Source organism: Prionailurus bengalensis, chromosome A2, assembly GCF_016509475.1.
Source record: "Prionailurus bengalensis isolate Pbe53 chromosome A2, Fcat_Pben_1.1_paternal_pri, whole genome shotgun sequence".
Lineage (NCBI taxonomy): Eukaryota > Metazoa > Chordata > Mammalia > Carnivora > Felidae > Prionailurus > Prionailurus bengalensis.
In genome coordinates this window covers 50,903,683-50,915,752 of record NC_057348.1, presented here as the reverse complement: position 1 = coordinate 50,915,752, position 12,070 = coordinate 50,903,683, and the positions used below count along the sequence as shown (strand labels likewise).

At 41.7% G+C, this 12,070-nt stretch overlaps 1 long non-coding RNA gene across 1 annotated transcript in view; it reads left to right on the top strand.

The window, feature by feature from the left end:
• The window catches only part of LOC122487472, a 25,910-nt gene extending 13,840 nt beyond the window's left edge, over window positions 1-12,070 (top strand). The window contains exon 3 of the long non-coding RNA XR_006298390.1: window positions 10,858-12,070. This is a non-coding gene — a long non-coding RNA (uncharacterized LOC122487472). The remainder of the gene's footprint in view (window positions 1-10,857) is intronic.

Genomic DNA, 12,070 nt, shown 5'->3' with positions numbered 1-12,070 from the left:
ACAATTTGGTTCCTGAACTGCGTGTGCCTCACTGCCCTATTGCGTGTATTTTCATTGTTTCCTCATTTCAAGCCCTTAAATTCATTTATGTAATACAAGCTGATGACCCATGGTGAGATTGTCCTTTCCTCTGGTGATAATGATCCTGTCACACCAGGTTCCTGTTTCACTGGAGTGTGAAGAGAGTTGTGCTGATTGATAGGGACCAAGCTGGAGTGAAATAAAGATTTGACTGGAGGATCCCTTAGTCTTCCTGTACAATATGCTCAGAGTGTACTTGGAACTCAGAGTTATCTGAGGGCTCTGCCTTCTCAGAGTTAGGCTGTGATGGAAGTTGCAAATGTGGGCAGCCCCTGGGTCAGATGTATTTTATTTGGTCCACCCAGGATTTGGAGTCAGTTGCCAACATTTAAAAATAGGCGTATTTCATAGCCAGGTTTCCCATTCCTCTTTAAAACAGGAAGATCTAGAATGTTGGACCTGTATCCCCTCCTGAAAATCATTGGTTAATGCAGAGTGGAACACTGCCCTTTAGTGGGGACAGGAGAGCTTTAGATTTCCATAGTCTCCACTGCTGCACACATTTATATTGGCCACCATAGGCACTTAAGTTTGTATTCCATGTATATCCATCCACATAGGAACGATGTGTAGGGGAGAAAAACCCTTTTTTCTCCCCTAGGGTCACTGTTCGGGCCCAGGAATCAAACTGATCATAGACAGATTAACAACAACAAAAAACCAGTTGTTTTTTTTTTTTTAAATTAAGTTTACTTATTTTTGACAGAGACAGAGTGTGAGAGCATGAGCTGGGGAGGGGCAGAGAGAGAGGGAGACACAGAATCCGAAGCAGGCTCCAGGCTCTAAGCTGTCAGCACAGAGCCCGATGAGGGGCTCAAACCCACGAACTGTGAGATCGTGACCTGGGCCAAAGTCAGACGCTTAACTGACTGAGCCACCCAGGCGTCCCCAAAAAACCAGTTTTAATTACACAGTTACACAAGGGGGTTTCACAAAGAATAGAGATTCAAGGAGGCAGCCACGTAATAGAGGCTTATATATACCGTCTTAGGTTAGACAAACAAAAAGAGGTTTGGGGGCTTCTGGGTGGGGAGGCAAGTTCTGGGAAAGCAAGGGGAGGAAGCACAAGATAAAGATGGGTTGTCTTGTTATGTAGATAAAAGTCTCTCAGGTGATAAAAGTTGTCTTTCTTCCTGGCACAGAGATAACTTTACAAATGGAAGTTTCCTTTCTAAATGTAAATTTCCTTTACAAAAGGGGAAATTTATACTCTATTTTTAAGCAGTTGGAGGTAAAGAGCCTTTCCTGCCACTGCTGGTTCTCAAGTGCCTTTAGCTCAAAATAATCCTTATGCCAAAGAGGTATATTTTGGGATGATATATCCTGGTACCCTTGAGAAGGAAACTAGCATTTATTGAGTTACCTTTATGTATGAACCACTGTATCTTGTAATTTCCACATATAATTTCATTCGATTATCCTCAAAATCAGTAAGGTTTGGGCTCCAGTGCTACAGGGACCATGCCTGTGACATGCCACCCCAAATATGGCATTTTGGTATATTCAGTATTTTATTTGTTAAATTATTATTTTTTTAAGGTGTATTTATTTATTTTGAGAGGCAGAGAAAGAGAGAGAGAGAAAGACAGAGAAAGTGCATGCAAGAGAGAGAGAGGCAGAGAGGGAGGGGATAGAGAATCCCAAGCAGGCCCCATGCTATCAGTGCAGAGCCCGACATGGGCTCAATCCCACAAACTGTGAGATCATGACCTGAAGAGTCGGATGCTCAACTGACTGAGCCACCCAGGTGCCCCTAAATTATTTTTTTAAATGTGTGTCTTTAAATTTATTTTTTAGTAAATGCTATACCCAATGTGGGGCTCAAACCCATGACCCTGAGATCAAGAGTCACATGCTCCTCCCACTGAGCCAGCCAGGCATCCCTGGCATATTGAATATTTTAAAATGAAGGAGTTTGAGAACACAGCAGAAGGAGGAAGGTCACGCTGACCTTCTGCCTACTCTTCTTCTCTAAAATAAGTCATAAAATCTTTGTGTGAGAGGTGCCCTCCCTATTCTGGGAGGAAAGGAGCATCCTTATCTCTAAAGACAAAAGGGGCCTGAGAAGAATGCTAACCAACAAGCATTTCTAAGTTTCTTGTGAGAAATAAGCCCACTGATGCAATCAAAGGAGTGACACGGAGACTGAGCACAGTGAAGCCAGGCTTTAATCAACATTCTTGCAAGAACATTCTTGCAAGAGCAGTGTGTGATGGACAGGCACACTTGGGTCACTTACATTAGACAATTTATCTCCTAGCACGCAAGTCACTCCCCTGGTTCCTCACTGGCTGATACTTACAGAGGTTACAGTCTTACCTGGAAGTCACCTATGCCCATGTAAGGTAAAAAAGTAGTCTGATTGGAACAAATGTACATTCCTTGAGGTGGCATAGAGACCAAAGTTCTTGGGTGCATGCTCATTGTAAAGCCAGTGAAGTGAAGTGTCTAAGGGTTTGGGAATCCATTTGGGGGGGGGTGGGGGGTTTCATACATTTTCCAATAGGTTGTAAACCTATTGTTAATTAGACAACACAGCTTTTATTTGGTAGTTAAATGAATCGTCTCCCTTTCTTCTCACACTCTTGAATATATCATATTCTTCCACCTCTGTCCACTCTTCATCAGACCTAACATAAACACTCAGTTCTGTTCCACTGCATCTGCACTTCCTTATGAAGGCTCCTGTGTCATGTAAAACATATTACATAAATTTGTATGCCTTTTTTTTCCCCATTAATACATTTTTGTCGGTTTAATTTTCAGACCCAGCCAGGTAACATAAAAGAGTCAAGAAAAATATTTTCCTCTCCTACACCTATTTCTTTTACCACTGTGCCAGTCCCAGCATTTAGTATAGTCAAAGCTAAAGTAGGAACTCAAAAGCATTTATTGGATGAACGAATGTACACATGAACACATAAATAAATGAATGAGTTATTTTTATCCCATTTTTTTGTAGATGAGAAAATCAAGGCCCTGGGCATTTAAGTAACTTGCTCAGAATCATATAATCAGTAGAGGTTACAGTTGGGATTCACATAAGAAACTATGGGACTCCAGAAGTCCAATGTGAAGGAAAAGGGTAAAGGCCATGGGGTCATTTCAGGGCCAAGTGCACAGTAGGCATGTTGTAAGCACTTACTGAATTGGTTGATAATGTTTAAATGTATTTTCATGAGTACAAGCAACCAGAAGATTACAAGCGTGGTTTTAGTTTATGAAATTTGTTTAAAATCTACTGGTGTCCTGGGGTGCCTGGGTGGCTCAGTTGGTTAAGCATCTGACTTCGGGTCAGGTCATAATCTCGTTGTTTGTAAATCCGAGCCCCATATCGGGCTGTGTGCTGACAGCTCGGAGCCTGGAGCCTGCTTCAGATTCTGTGTTTCCTTCTCTCTTTGCCCTTCCCCCACACTCTCTCTTTCTCTCTTTCTCTCTCTCTCTCAAAAGTAAATAAACATTAAAAAAAATTTAAAAAATCTACTGGTGCCTGGGATTGAGCTTTGGGATTTCTTAATAGTGAGGCCTTGTAGTAGAGGGTACTATTGACATGTAGCAAGGAGGGCAGAATGTTTCTGTTCATGTGTTACTTAAATGTGCTACTGAAATGTGAATTTCCAAAGCTAATTCTCCTTACACATCTAAAGAGCTTCCTCTGGGCTTATTTCCTTAAACTACCTGCTGATGGTGCTTGGTTACCACCCTAGAGCCCAGAGCTGTTCTCAGAAATGAATGTAATTCAATGCTCCTTTGTGAGGCTATTATTAGGAGGACCTGAAACTGGTTTAGGAAGCATACTGTTCAAAACGAAGCCCTTTACAAAGAGAATGGGTTGGCCTGGCTGAGGGAAATGGGGAAGTGAGTAAGAGCCACTCTTGTGGCTTAGGTTCTAGCTCTGTGTTTATGATTTCCAAATTGATTTGTAATTTTTTCCAAATTGATTTATAATTTTCATATCTCTCACACAAGTCTCATCATTCCAAAAACTGCTAGATATTTCCCACAGACCTCTGTCTACCATGACACTAAACCTAACATACTGAAAACAGAACACACCACATTTGTGCCCATGAACCAGTCTTTCCTTCTGGCTTTCTCCATCAGTGGCTCTTTATTCTTTTACTTACTAAGCTCCAAACTGGAGTTTTCTAATACTCTTATAATTCATATATGCTGACACTTTTCCATAAATTTCCTTCCTCCTCCCCCTCCCCCTTTCCCAAGTGCAAGCCTCTATCTATCCTCAGATCTTGAATGCTAAAGTAGCTTCCTTGCTGAAGTAGCTTCTCTCTGCTTTCAGGCTCACTTTCCTTTTATATCCCTGCATACTACAGCCAAATTTATCTTACTAAAATCCGGTTTTCATGTCCCTTTTCAGGTTCCAAATCTATATTATCTTCTTATGGCTTGGACTGGCTTTTCCAGTTGTTCTGTGAAGATTTCATTCCATCAGAAATTAATAGGCTTTAAGTAAAAAAACAGATTCTGTGATCAAATGTCAGGGAAATGCTACGTTGACAAAGTTATGAACCATTTCTTTCCTGCAGGATAACTCCTAGCTTTCATATGTCAATATGTGTTAGTATACAGTGTTTTCCGAGATTGATATTTTCACAGAACCTTTTTTGGCATAGTATTTCATTGGTCTAGGTCTTCATGCACCACACTTTGGAAACATTGGTCCACAGATTCAAATCCATACTCCCTGTGATGGTTAATTTTATGTGTTAATTTGACTAGGCCATGGAATTGTTAACCCTAAAAATCAAACGGCCAATTATTTTACCAACAAATAAATAGCAGAGAATTGCAATCAGGGACAAGCAAGCTACAGCAACATCATAGGCAACTCTGCTGAACGAAGGAGAGAAAGCCTCTTTTGTTCAGGAAATCGGGAAGTTGGGAGCTCTGAGTTATGACTGTCTCTCATTGGCTGGGCTGTTGTGGGGGGGCAGCGGGAGGAGGAAACCCTTTTTTCCCCCCTTCTGGGATGGTAAAGTAGTGTTCACCTGCAAGGTCCCTCTCCCTGTTGGTATCTGCAACTGATGAGGAGTGGTAGGGCACGAGAGCTCCCCCTGCTGGCCTTCTACTCCATTCTAGTGAGATTTCCCTTTATTAAATTTCACAAGATGCCCAGATATTTGGTCAACCATCCATTAACTATGTTTCTTTGAGGTTGTTTTTATTTTTATTTATTTATCTATTTATTTATTTATTTATTTATTTATTTATTTATTTATTTATTTTTTAATGTTCTTGAGAGAGAGACAGAGTCAGAGTGCAAGCGGTGGGGGGGGGGGTGGGGGGGGGCAGAGAGAGACGGAGACACAGAATGTGAAGCAGGCTCCAGGCTCTGAGCTGTCAGCACAGAGTCCGACTCAGGGTTCGAACTCACGAGCCATGAGATCATGACCTGAGCCAAAGTTGGGCACTTATCTGACTGAGCCACCCAGGCACCCCTATTTTTTTTTAAGTTTATTTATTTATTTTGAGAGAGCAAGGAGGGGAGGGGCAGAGAGAGAGGGGGAGAGAGAGAGTCCCAAGCAGGCTCTGCACTGTCAGCACAGAGCTCCATGCAGGGCTCAAACTCACGAACCGTGAGATCATGACCTGAGCTGAAATCAAGAGTCGGATGCTTAATGGACTGAGCCACCCAGGCACCCCTGTGAGGGTGTTTTTAGATGAGTTTAACATTTAAGTCCATAGATTGAGTAAAGCAGATTGCCCTCCTTAATGCGGGTGGGCATCATTCAATCAGTTGAAGGTCTAAATAGACCAAAAATTCACATCCTTCTATGAGTAAGAGAGAATTTCTCCTGCCTGAACTGCCTTCAAACTGGGACAGCAACTTTTTCCCCTCTTCAGACTCAAACTGGAATATTAGTTTTTCTTGGGTCTGAAGCCTGCCAGCCTTCAGACGGGAACTACACTGTCAGTTCTCCTGGGTTTTCAGGTTCTAACTTATCCTGCAGATCTTGGGAATTTTCAGCTTCCAAATCACATGAGCCAATTCCGTATATCTCTACACACACACACACACACACACACACACACACTATTGGTTCTAATTCTCTGGAGAACCCTAATACACTCTCATCTTTTTCTCCAAGGCAGTTTAAGATCAGACTCCTGTAATACCTGTGTATCTCTTTCCCAGCACATACCTCTGCTCTAGGTAAGCTGGTCTCATTATTTCTACATGCCCTTTGCAGAATTCACCTCCAAACTTTGTCCAAACTGTTTCTTTTGCTTATCTATGGCTCTTCCTTTTCCTGTTTGTTCACATTCTACCCATCTCTCTCTCTTTCTCTCTCCCCCTCCTTTCTTCCCTTTCTTTCTAACATTTTCTTTTAAGAAAATAAATTTCCCAAAGACAAGTCGTGCACAGCATTGACTTGCATTCATTGCTAAGCACTGTGCTCTGTGGGAAGTGGCTAGAATGCTAATCCACTAGAAATTCAAGGAAGAAAAACCTAGAGGAAGTTCCCATTATAAGAATAGATTTAAAAAGTGAGACTCTTTCTCAGTCTTCTAATTCCTTAGTGCTTTCCCCCAGAGACATCTACAGTTACCAGTTTCTTTTTTCTCTTGTTTCAAGATCCAAGTTAATTCTCATGATTGAAAATTAGAGTCACTTGCAGAGCAGTTAAGATTCTTGAGGGCCAGGCTGCAACCTTAGACCATGTACATCAGATTCTCGGGGCGGGGGAAACCCAGGCATCAGTATTTTGTAAAGCTCTCCATTTGATTCTAGTGCATAGCAAGAACTGAGAACTAGTGTGAAGTCTTCTTGATCAGAAGGTACTGAGTCCATGGCCCTTTTGGTATGTGCCATACAGTCTGGCTTGTGGTGATCTCATCTTATTAAAAATGGGAGCCTGTGGCTTACCTGGTGGTGCTCAAGGAAGAGAATTTCTCTAGTTCTGAAAGTCAGTTTGAATATCCCTCCCACCCATTCTCCTCTCAGGTATGGAGAGCAGTGGTTCTCTCTGGCAAGCATGAGATTCACCTAGAGGCCCTACTCCTGGAGTGTCTGAATCAATAGGTGTGGTGGGGGCAAGAATTTGCATTTCTTTAAAAAAATTTTTTTTAATATTTATTTATTTTTGAGAGAGAGAGTGAGTGAGCAAGGGAGGGGCAGAGAGAGGGAGACACAGAATCTGAAGTAGGTTCCAGGCTCCAAGTTGTGAGTGCAGAGCCCGACACAGGGCTTGAACCCAGAAACCGTGAGGTCATGAACTGAGCCGAAGACGAACACTTAACCAACTGAGCTACCCAAGCGCTCCAAGAATCTGCATTTCTAATGATGCTGGTGATGGTGACTCTCTTGATCTGTGGACCACATCTTGAGAACCATTGACCAAAAGGACGAGGAGAGGGAGCCCAAGTGGGCCTAATATGGCCGCTTGTGCCTGAGGAAAACCTATGAGATTGTACACAAAAGTAAAGGCTGGCTAAAAGTACTACTTAACATGGAGGTTACCAATTGGTGGCCCAAACCCTAAATCCAGTCCATAGATGGGTTTTGTAGGGTCACACAATGTTTTCTGTTAATGAAAATAGTTCATACTTAAAAATCAGGGATTTACACACACACACACACACACACACACACACATACACACACACACACACAAATATTTAAAAATTTTAAGAACAGTAGGTTGGCAGCAAGGGGCCCAATTTTGTATGTGCATTCAACTTTAATCAACAAGGAGTAGCTGCTTTGCTCTCCAAATCAACCCAGCCCCCAGCCAGCCTTACAAATGAATATACCATATGAGTGAGCCCAGGCAAAATAGAAGCAGAAAAACTACAGAGCAAAGCCATAAAATAGTGAAAAGTAATATACTATTGTTGGCTTAAGCCACTAAGTTGTAGGATGATTTGTTACATAGCAATAGCTAACTGATATAACAATTGGCAGAATTCCCACAGGCCTGCTTCACTCAATTAGGTTACCTTCCAGGCCCCTGTAGGCAAGTGAGTTTCCAGCCTGGGCCTTTCCCTACAGAGCACTAAGATAGACTTGAAAACCTTTTCCACATCCATTATCCCAACAACCTCACAAGGTCAGCTGGTAATAAATCCATTTTGCTGATGAGGAAACTGAGGACTAGCAAGCTAAAGGATATCCCTAGAGCGACATAGGAACAACAGGGTGAGAATCCATCACTTTGCACTTCTGTTTCAGTGTTTGCCCCCTTCCCTCCTGGGCAATCAGCTGTTAGTCTCTCAAGGCCAATAGACTTGACAGCCACTAAAACCAAACTGTGTAAGATAACAAGGTATGATGTTTTCAAGAAGGGGAGCCCTCTAGCTAGTCTTTATTTATTAATTTTTTAAATGTTTATTTTTGGGGGGGGGAAGGGAGGGAGAGAGAGAGAGAGAGAGAGAGAGAGAGAGAGAGAGAGAGAGAGAGAGAATGAGTGGGGGAGGGGCAGAGAGAGAAGGAGACACAGAATCTGAAGCAGTCTCCAGGCTCTGAGCTGTCAGCACAGAGCCTGATGTGGGGCTCTAACCCATGGACCATGAGATCATGACCTGAGCTGAAGTCAGATGCTTGACTGACTGAGCCACCAAAGCAGCCCTAGTCTTTATTTATTGAGAATACTGACTGTGAAGGGCCTTAATATAGTGACCACTACATAGAAGGGCCTTAATGAGAGCTACTTGTTATTATATACTCCCCCTTCTATAACATCCTTTGATATCCTCTTCTGTCTTTCCCTACTCACCAGACTGCTACCTGGAAAATTTCATCTGTCTTCTAAGATCTGGTACATTTTCTGTATCTCTATTACAGCACATAATTATAGTGTATTATATATTTAAGAAGTTTTTATCTTTATTAAAAATGTTTTTATTTTCAAGTAATCTCTACATCCAATGTAGGGTTCAAACTCACAGCTCCAAGATCAAGAATTGCATGCTGTACCAACTGAGCCAGCTAGGCACCTTTAAATGTTCAGATTTTTTTTTTTCTTTAAGTGGGCTTCACGCCCACCATGGGGCTTGAACTCACAACCCTGAGATCAAGAGTAGCATGTTCTACTGACTGAGCTAGCCAGGCACCCCCTTTATTATATTTTTGATGTATCCCTCTACTCCCTCAGGTGCTGGGTGCTTCCATTTTAGGGGTTATAGATTTCCTTTTTATTTCCACAGGACCTGGACCAAAGTGGATGCTGACTCAGTGATGATCAAATGGAAATGAAATTGAATTGCAGAGTTGCAAGATACATTCAGTCATAGTCTAGTTTGACTCCTATAATAATCATCCTGCAAAAGCAAGTTTTGTTATATCATTTACCCATATTAAAAATAAAGAAACAGGGGTGCCTGGGTGACTCAGTCAGTTAAGTGTCTGGCTCTTGATTCAGCTCAGGACATGATCTCATGATCTCAGATTGAGCTAGTTGTTAGCACAGAGCCTTCTGGGGATTCTCTCCCTCCCTCTGTCTCTGTCCCTCACCTCCACACACATGTGTGTGCCCGCCCATGCGCATGCTCTGTCTCTCAAAATAAATAAATATATTTTTTTTAAATAAAGAAAACAGAAGGACAGATATCATATGTTTTCACTCATATGTGGATCTTGAGAAAGTGGACAGAAGACCATGGGGGAAGGGAAGGGGAAAGAAAATAGATACGAGGGAGGGAGGCAAACCACGAGAGACTATTAAATACAGAGAACAAACTAAGGGTGGATGGGGTGATGGGGGAGAGGAAAAATGGGTGATGGGCATTGAGGAGGGCACTTGTTGGGATGAGCACTGGGTGTTGTATGTAAGCCAATTTGACAAATTATATTCATAAAATAAAACAAAACAGAACCTCACTCTACTAAGAACTTCTTTCCAATTGGTGATACTTAGGTGATATTTGTTAGGCTTTCCATCAAGTAGTTGACTGTTATTCTTTGCTTTTCTTTATAATTTTTCTTTATAAGTTTTCTCCTTGATGGCGGACCCTAAGCCTTACTTAGATCTCTATGCCCAGCATGAGGTGTGGCAAGTGGTAGACACTAAGTAAGTGTTGACTTGAATTTAATTCCACTTCTGTGTTAGAAGCTATGTCTGGTTACTGATGTGGGAAACAAAGGCAAATGAAAAATTAAATTCCCTTACTGCCTACAGCCCATTGACAAGTCCTTGAAACAGGCAGTGATATTTCTCTAGGAGCTCAGCTGCCTCCGTGATGACACTTTGCTGAAGGCAAAAAGGGAATCTTAGCTTAATGTTATCCCAACTCCCCAGGATCCTGTACGTACTTTAACATATAAAAATTCCTTTGGAAACTTCCTTTATCTCTACCCCCAAGATATATGTTGGCACTGGTACTCCAAGCATATGGCCCACTGATACACATCTGAAGGGTCTCGTGACTGAGCTTTTACTGAACAGAAATAAATGACCTTTTCCTAACAGCAGCTAGCCCTTCAAGGTCCTGGAAGGAAACCTTGTTTCCAAAGTACCTTAGAGACTTATGCTATCCTTAACCCCCTCCCAACCTGAAGAGTCACTCTTCACAACCCCAGTGCAGCTCTTTCTGCCCACAGGTCCTGCCCCCGTGCTTTAATAAAATCACCTTTTGCACTGAAGATATCTCAAGAATTCTTTCTTGGCCCCCAGCTCCAAACCCCAACACTTCAAACCACATCAGTACGACTTTAAGGAAATGTTTGAAAGAGCTATTTAAAATTTGCTTATGATTAAGTCTTACTTTCAGTCTGTCAGAACATTAACCAAACATTGTCTCGCTCTTTTATCACAGATTGGATGCCTGGAGAGAGAGACCGAGACAGACAGAAGACATACACAGAGAGAGACTGACTGACTTGTATCTTTGAGAAAAGAAGGACACAGAAAATTGCAGGGTAACCAGACCCTGTCTGAGAGAGAATTCTTTCTTTGTGCTAACAGTGGAGAAATGCGGGGCTGTCATATGAGGAGCAGTCTTACTCTTTGTGTATCAGGTAAGGCAGAAAAGAGAAGACTAAGGTTCAAGGAAAGGGAGAATTAGAAGCGGCCAAGTGATTGAAATCAACAAAAGGACGGCCAAGAAATATGAGAAACGAAGAGGAAGGAAAGACTGAGAGGGCGTTCTGTCAATAGCATTTAAAAGAGAGTAAGGAATGTAAAGTGACCCGCTGTGAGGGAGCTACAAGATACCATCTGTGTTCTTTTCCCTGTGAGACCCTCTCTGATGAAAATAATTGTCATCCTCAAGCCCCGAACAGCGCTGCACTATTTTGTTGGTGATGTTGCTTTTAAAATGTAGACTATGATGTTATTTTAAGAGTTCAATTAATCTGCGACAACATTCCAGTATTTTGTAAAATGAAAATATGCCGAGTCATCTTGTCAAGAGAGAGGATAACCTTCAAGAAGCTAGGGTATTTTTTTCCCTATCATCATGGTTGCCGATTTTGACAGGGAGTTACCCAACATGCAAGGAATATTCCTTGGTGTTAGCAGTGGGTTCCATATCATGTTTTGAGCTAGTATGGTCTTCTGGTCTAGAGCCATTTGTGTCTGAAAATGATGGTTGTAGTAACAATTTGTCATATTCTCTTTGCAGCAAGTTCCTTTTGCTCATGAGCCTGTTATTATTGAAGAAGCATTTAGTTGTAGGTAAATGACCCTTGCCTTCTGTCTTTAATTGAAACTCAGCCTGCTACAGTTAATATATTTCATTACTCACTAAATCTTGGGAGGAAAACCTAATGTGCTATAAAAGCAAAGGAAACAAAATTAATTGATTTCAGCACACATTTTTCCTATGCGATGGAGCCAGCTGTCTCTAAAGTAGAGTGCATATGAGTAGCTGGCTGTGGGCATGTATGCTTCTATGATTATATTCTGTTGTTTTTCAAAAGGAGCTCTTTTGATATCCTTTATTATGTAATCTTCCTCACTTTCTTACCAGTATCTGTTCAGTTGTATAGTTCTGTTTTGAGAAGAATAAACCTTTGGTCTATATGAAA